This window comes from Heptranchias perlo, chromosome 9 (genome assembly GCF_035084215.1).
Source record: "Heptranchias perlo isolate sHepPer1 chromosome 9, sHepPer1.hap1, whole genome shotgun sequence".
Lineage (NCBI taxonomy): Eukaryota > Metazoa > Chordata > Chondrichthyes > Hexanchiformes > Hexanchidae > Heptranchias > Heptranchias perlo.
In genome coordinates, this window is record NC_090333.1 from 16,489,371 (window position 1) to 16,497,645 (window position 8,275).

Here is an 8,275-nt window from a genome sequence, read left to right on the forward strand (position 1 = left end):
TCAGACAATACTGGTGGGAGTAGTTTATAGGCGCCTGAACAGTAGTTATACTGCTGGACAGAGTATTAATCAAGAAATAAGAGCTTGTAACAAAGGTAATGCAATAATCGTGGGGGTCTTTAATCTTCATAGACTGAGCAAATCAAATTAGCAAAAGTAGTTTGGAGGATGAGTTCATGGAATGCATTCAAGACAGTTTCCTAGAACAATACGTCAAGGAACCAACCAGGGAACAGGCCATTTTAGACCTTGTCTTGTGTACTGAGACAGGATTAATTAGTAATCACATAGTAAAGGATCCTCCGGGGAAGAGTGATCATAATATGATAGAATTTCATATTGAGTTCGAGGGTGATGTACTTAACTCCGAAACTAATGTCTTAAGCTTAAACAAAGCCAACTGCATAGGTATGAGGGGCAAGTTAGCTAAGGTAGAATGGGAAATTACATTAAAAGATATGATGGTAGATAAGCAATAGCAAACATTTAAAGAAATATTTAACAATTCTCAACGAATATACATTCCACTGAGGAATAAAAACCCCATGGGAAAAGTGATCCATCCATGGTAACTAAAGAAGTTAAGGATAGTATTAGATTGAAAAAGAGAGGCTTATAATGTTGCCAAGAAGAGTAGTAAACCTGAGGATTGGAAGAGTTTTAGAAACCAGCAAAGGATGATCAAAAAATTGATGAGAGTAATCTAGCAAGAAATATAAAAACAGATTATAAGAGTTTCTACAAGTATGTACAGAGGAAAAGAGTAGCGAAAGTAAATGTGGGTTCCTTTGAGGCTGAGACAGGAGAAATTATAATGGGGAATAAGGAAATGGCAGAGACGTGAAACAAATATTTTGTATTTGTCTTCACATTAGAAGACACAAAAAAAATACCAGAAATAGTGGGGAACCAAGGGTCTAACGAGAGTGAGGAACTTAAAGTAGTTAATATTAGTAAAGAAAAAGTACTGGAGAAATTAAAGGCTGACAAATCCCTTGGACCTGATGGCCTACATCCTAGGGTTCTAAAAGAGGTGGCTGCAGAGATGGTGGAGGCATTGGTTGTGATGTTCCAAAATTCCCTAGATTCTCGAACAGTCCCAGTGAATTGGAAGGTAGCAAATGTAACACCGCTATTCAAGAAAGGAGGGAGAGAGAAAAGGGAACTACAGGCCAGTTAGCCTGACATCAGTAGTCGGAAAAATGCTGGAATCTATTATTAAGAACGTGGTAACGGGGATGTAGAAAGTCATATGATTAGGCAGAGTCAACATGGTTCTATGAAAGGGAAATCGTGTTTAATAAATCTACTGGAGTTTTTTTTGAGGATGTAACTAGCAGGGTAGATAAAGGGAAACCAGTGGATGTAGTATATTTGGATTTTCAAAAGGCATTCGATAAAGTGTTACACAAGATACAGGCTCATTGGGTTGGGGGTAATATATTAGCATGGATAGAGGATTGGTTAATGGACAGAAAACAGAGAGTAGGAATAAACAGGTCATTTTCAAGTTGGCAGGCTGAAACTAGTGGGGTGCCACAAGGATCAGTGCTTGGGCCTCAGCTATTTACAATCTTTATTTAATGACTCCGATGAAGGGACCGGGTATAATGTATCCAAGTTTGTTGACGATACAAAGCTAGGTGATAAAGTAAGCTGTGAGGAGGACACAGAGAGTCTGCAAAGGGATATACACAGTTAAGTGAGTGAGCGAGATGGTGGCAGGAAAAATAGAAAAATGGATATTTTTTAAATGGTGAGAAACTATTAAATGTTGGTGTTCAGAAGGATTTGGGTGTCCTTGTACATGAATCTTGTCACTGAGCGGTTGCAGAACATTCTGGGGGTGGGGGGGGTGGTGAACAGCCAGAGGTTGTGGTCCATATCGGTACCAACGACACAGGTAAAAAGAGGGGTTAGGAAAGAGATTAAGAAGCAGGACCTCAAAGGTAGTAATCTCCAGATTACTCTCTGTGTCACATGCTAGTGAGTATAGAAACAGGAGAATAGAGCAGATGAATGCGTGGCTGGAAAGTTGGTGCAGGAGGGAGGGCTTTAGATTTCTGGGGCATTGGGACCAGTTCTGTGGGGGAAGGTGGCATCTGTACAGGTTGGACGGGTTGCACCTCATCGGAGCTGGGACTAATGTCCTCGCGGGGAGGTTCGCTAGTGCTGTTGGGGGGGGGTTTAAGACAAATTTGGCAGGTGGATGGGCACCAGCATTGGAAAGGAGAAACAAGGGGCACAAAAGATCAGGAAAGATAGCACTCGTGCAAGTAATAGTACAGTATTAGGTGGGATCAGACAAAGAGAGAGTATAAGAAAGTCTAAGACTGGATTGCAGTGCATGTGCGTAAACGCACGAAGCATAGTAAACAAGGAGGGAGAGCTGTCAATCTATTTTGCACCCTCTCCAATCCATCCATATCCTTTCTAAAATACAGAGACCAGAACTGTGCACAGTACTCCAAATGTAGTCTAGCCAAGGTTCTATACAAGTTTAACATGACTTCTTTGCCTTTCAATTCTATCCCTCTAGAAAAGAACCCCAATGGTTGATTTGCCTTTTTTATGGCCTTAATAACCTGCGTCGCTACTTTTAGTGATTTGTGTATCTGCACCCAGAGATCCCTTTGCTCCTCTATCCCATTAGACTCTTATTATCTAAGTAGTTTGTGGCCTCCTTATTCTTCCTACCAAAATGCACTACCTCACATTTATCCAAATTGAAATATATTTGCCAATTACATGCCCATTTTGCAAGTTTATTAATGTCCTCCTGGATTTTAACACATTCTTCCTTTGTATCAACTGCACCCCCCCCAAATTTGGTGTCGTACGCAAATTTTGAAATTGTACTCCCGATTCCCAAATCCAAATCATTAATGTAAATTGTGAACAACAGTGGTCCCAGCACCGATCCGTTTGAAACACCACTTCCCATCTTTTGCCAGTCTGAGTAGCTACCTTTAACCCCATCTCTCTTGTTTTCTGTTTTGTAGCCAATTTGCTATCCATTCTGCTATGGGTCCCCAGACTCCACATGCTCTGACCTTAGTCATGAGTTGACAATGCAGTACTTTATCAAAGGCCTTTTGAAAATCCAAATATATTACACCTTCTGCATTACCCTTGTCTACTCTGTTACTTCTTCAAAGAATTCAATAAGGTTGGTCAAGCATGACTCTTCCTTCTGAAATCTGTGCTGACTATTTTTTATTATATTTTTGTTCTCTAGTTGTTTTTCAATTACATCTTTGAGTTAAGATTCCATTATCTTTCCTACCACTGACGTTAAGCTAACTGGTCTCTTGTGCCCTGGACTTGCTCTATCTCCCTTTCTAAATACAAGAAAAACATTAGCTGTCCACCGGTCCTCTGGCACTGTTCCTGTTTCTGATGAATTTTTATATATATATGTAATAGTGCCTCTGCTTTCTGCTCCCTAATTTCTTTTACCATTCGTGGATGAAATCCATCCGGACCAGGGGTCTTATCCTCACTAAGTTTGATTAGTTTATCAATTCGCACCCCCCTTTCTTATGTTTTTTTGATCTCTTCTTCTAATGTCATTTAGGGAGGACAGTAGGGTTCTAAAAAATAGTAAAAGGTTTCAAAACAGTGGAAAAGATCATGGCCCTTATAGAAAAGCTGATTCATTTTTCTGATGTCTTTCTCACATTACAGCTTGAATCATTCTGTAGCTGGGGTCTTTGGGAGCTTGCAATTATGCCAGACCTGCAAGAGTGCTGATATTCCCAGGATGTGTCCAAGTTGCAAAGGTCAATTCTGGTATGGGACTGTGAGGGAGACCCATTTTCAATGTCCAACCATAGGGAGGGCTGCGTTCTCCCAAGTTGTGTTGCCCAGTAGCAGTTTAACATCTGGAAGGATCAGTTCTATGGTACTGAGCCACTGAAGGTCGTTGATCTGATCCTCAACGCTGTTAGCTGATTTCTCTGCAGTGGCAGTGGACAGACACTAAAATTGGGTTTACCACCTTTGGAACAGGGAAAGTGGGGGAAGGGAAATCAGCCACGGTTTCCACTCCAGAACACTGCCCCAGGACTTTTGCTGGAAAACGTGTGTAAAAAGGATTATGCTTAGTTACCATGTCTAGCTGAACAAGCCTGCCAACACTCACCATCAACGTTCACATCTGAAGAATGACTTCTACGGCAAGGCACCAAAAGCTTGCTGACAACAAGAGTTACTACTTTTAGGAGAGTAGAAAAGAAGAGACAGCAGGGGGGAGGAGAAATTGATGCTTGTTTAAGGGTAACTCCAATTAAGATGCTACAATGACTTGCGTATTCATATGAATATCCTTGACTATTCATTGAAAAAAAACACACCATCAGAAGGTGGTTGACATCCCAATCAGGGATGTATGCCATCTTCTTGCCATATCCAAGGTTGGATTTATTTTTCTGTACTAAGCCTCAACTCTCAGCAGTCTTGCTTTTTCACTGAAAGTAATTAACAGAGTAAATTTCAGAAGAGTATGGCACGCTGCAAAAATATCAGGTTTCAGTGGTTCTGGCTCAAACAACAAGGTGTTGACTAAATTGGAAGGCCAAAAATCACATTAAAGCATTCATAAAATGCTGAACATAAGCCGATCTCCCATGGCATTGCTCAAGTAAGTCAAATGACACACTGCTTCATAATGACAAGAACATTATACCATGTAATATGCATTAATCTGGTGCTGAGGTGAGTTCATGTTTAAGTCGGACTATCCCTTTAAGGCCACAAAGTCTAATTTCTAAATGTAAACACAACCTGAGATCAATCAGAGTTTAATAGCTGTGCAATGAGAGGGATTTGCAGATTGAAAGTACATACAAATTTCTGGCACAAGGTAAGGGAACAAAAAACACAAAATATATTTTTTTCCCTTTTTGTTAAAAAATATTTTTTTTTTGTCATTTTGGAAGTGTGACAGATGCGCTCAAAATGTTTAGAGACAAATGCTCCTCATACGTTGCTTACGGAGGAAAGAAGAGAGCTTATCATTGGTCTCCTGGTAAAAATCACTCAAACTGAAAGAGACAGCACTGGAAAGTTCCTTTATCCTGCACAGTTTCATCAGGTTGCATTGAATTTAAAGTTCTATGCATCAACAGTACCCAAAGCAGCATCCTGCTCTTCCAACCAGCGGTAGCATGATATTTCCATTGCATTCAGCACTAGCCTTATGGCCTACTTACCCATATGACTGGAAACGGGGTACAATTTATACAGTTACGAAATCAGTCCAAACCAAAGCATATGCAGCATAGTTATGGTAGATGCATGAAAAAAAATCAATTCCATTGGGCAAACCAACTGTGTTTTAACCCATTCCTACACACATGATCCCACTGTGTAAACATGATAAGCCGAATTACTTGTTTCTGTGCTATAATATTCTTTGATATGTATTGAAGTGGTAATTCAGTGCTCAAGGAAGCATACTGTTTCCAATATGATTACTTTTAAGCAGATCTAATGAAAGAAAGTAACTTATGAAGTTTATTTATGCAATCTTAAGCAAAAAGGTTGTATTCACAGATGCAGCTTAACAGACTCTTTCCAACTTCTGAAAAGGAAGTTACTAGATAGAATGGCTTCTATACTGCATAATATAGCTTTCCACTACAGTCTAATGTTGCAAAATCTTTACAGATAGTTGCACCAGGTCTAAACAGATGCAACGGTTGATAGAAATGTGCAACTGCAAGTCGTTGTACCACTTTTAGTTGACTTATTTAGGCATTCCTCACTTCTGTAGCTTTGCCAACCTATATTCATAAAGCAAATCAGTTACGTTTAATTAGATGGTGATGACAATCATGTATTGTTCAGACACCCATCTGGTTTTCTGTATACATGAAAATAATCCATCTTGCAACATTTACCAGCAAGATTAGAACTTGTTTAACCAATTGCCATTGAGGCTTTTAAATTTGTACTTGCCCTACTCCCTGGCCGTAGACAGCTTGCAAATATTTGAAATATTATGAACGCAATTATTGTGACGATCTCTTCAAATACAAACAGGGCGACAAGCAGGAGCGAGCTACGCATTTCTGCCTGCCACACACCTTCCACCCCACCCCACAAGAAGAATTCTGCACTACTAAGCAAAATTCAAGAAGTAGATCAGACCAGATGAAGCACAAAAATGAAACATTTAAAGCCAAGCACTTTTATACAGTACAGATCCAAGAAAGGCAGGTATAATTTGTTCCACAGTACCATGTAGAATGGCCAACAATTCTCCCTCAACCATCAAAGACAGATTAGCCAGTCATTCATTCACGTTTGTTGAACCTTGCTGTGCACAAATTGGGTGCAGCGTTTGGCTACATAACAGTTACTGTAATTCAAAAGTAATAGATTGGCTGTAAAGTGGACGCTAGAGAAATGCAAGTTTGATTTTTCACTAACCTGTTTCCAATTGTTAAGATAATATTTGAAACTATATTAACTAGCAGTCATTCTAGACCAAACATGCAAAAAAAACCAGCATGCATTACCCATTTTCAGCAACCAAGACAATATAGCAACACACTTTTGGATTTCTAATCAAAGACTACACTACAATCACAATTACAACTTGAACACTACATTGTTATGCAACCACTGTTAGTAATATACTAGTTGTGAACTTTTTAGTACCTCGCATTTCAGGAGCCGAATTATAAATTGTAGCTTTTTATTATGCCACATGTAAAAGAAAATGTCATAGTCACAGTAAATTTACAGCTTGTGCAAGTTAGAAATTTTATACACTTAAAAACATAAGTTTATGACTCAATACTTCATGTCCTCTCCATTTAATTTACTTTCAGCTCCATTGAACAGCCATTACCCTATCATGACATTTTTTTAAAACATCAATTGCCTTATGTACAATAATCCAAAGGTTATTGTTGTTGTACATCATTGGCCTTGGTACTATTTTTTGGTGACAAAAGCCACCTGACACCATGCAAATGAAATATTAAGGCATATTTCAAGACTAGCAATCCAAGTTGGTGGGTGGGGGAAGAGAGAGAGAGAGCCAGGGAGCTACTAAATACAGTTCCTTTTAGTTCCTACAACACATTCCTGACAAGCTCCCCCATTTTTGCCCAGAATCAATGCCACTGTGTTCTCACAAAATAGATTCCACTTTGTGTGTGTATATGGAGTTGCAGAACCCATTCGAAAAGAAATAATGCAGAAAGCATGGAGACTCAAATTTAAAATAAAAAAAATAGGATAAACCCAACTTTTTTGGGGGGTTGGGGGAAATAAAATCATAAACCCAAGAATGTGGCAAGAATTGGTCCGAAATGTCATGTTGCGTGGCAAGGAAGACATGGAAGCGGGGTGCCCATCCCGCCTGATTTGTCTGAACGTGAACATGTCACGTTGTCGTGTTCGCTGGGTCCAAAGCCACAACCCAACCAAGGAGCTGGGCAACGCTGGAGGGAGGAGGGAAAGCCGGGGGGGGGGGGGTGAATAGTGTGAGTGGGCACAAAAAAAAACAGAGCGAACCCCCAGCCGAACCCCATCAAACCGAGCACCGCCGTGACCTTCTGCGACACAAAGGAAAGGCACGTACCTTTGGCACAAGGAACTGCGCGAAACGGGACGGCCCGAGAGCGGCTGGTTTGTTGTCAGCAGTCGTCCTCCATCCATTCCACCGCCGCCATTTTGCTTACTATTGTGCGAAGATGGTAAAGGCGGCGGAGGGGAGGACGGTCGAAATCCGACCCCCATGGCCGACCGAACGAGAGCTCGGAACCCGTCGCTTGGAGCGCAGAAGAACGCCTTTTGGTCGGATTTCTTTCAAAAATACAAGTGTTGTGCCGCTCTACCCAACGCCGGCCGCCTAACAGCCAAAATCCTTTGTCCCCGGGAAATGTGAGCTCCCCTATGTGGCGGGAGTGGAAGCGCCTTCCTGGGCAGCAGACGCCTCTCTTGGTTTAAAGTGGCAGCCGCTGCAACTGGCTTTGGGGAGCATGGAAATGGTGGCGGCGGCGGCGGCTTCTTCTCCTTCTTCCTGACCAGGTGTTACAGCAGGATTTCTGCTTTCACAGAAATCCTACGCCTTCTTGCAGCACTGGCTTGTGCCGGCCCGAAATGTGAATAAACTTAACCAGAGCAAATAAATTAGGCAGGTGTTAAAAAAAAATGAAGTGTCAAAACGAGGAAACTCGACGCTAGTTTCGCTGCAGGAAAATATTAATTGATGGCCATTGGGCCAGCTTTCACCCATGAGACGTTGGGAAAGCAGGCC

The 8,275-nt window shown here is 41.1% G+C and overlaps 1 protein-coding gene across 1 annotated transcript in view; it reads right to left on the reverse strand.

Moving 5' to 3' along the window:
• znf644b (zinc finger protein 644b) overlaps positions 1–7,707 on the reverse strand; it is a 114,644-nt gene extending 106,937 nt beyond the window's left edge. Inside the window, exon 1 of the mRNA XM_067989909.1 lies at positions 7,598–7,707. The gene's annotated coding sequence lies outside the window, so the exon portion shown is untranslated. The remainder of the gene's footprint in view (positions 1–7,597) is intronic.
• Positions 7,708–8,275: the final 568 nt, after the last annotated feature.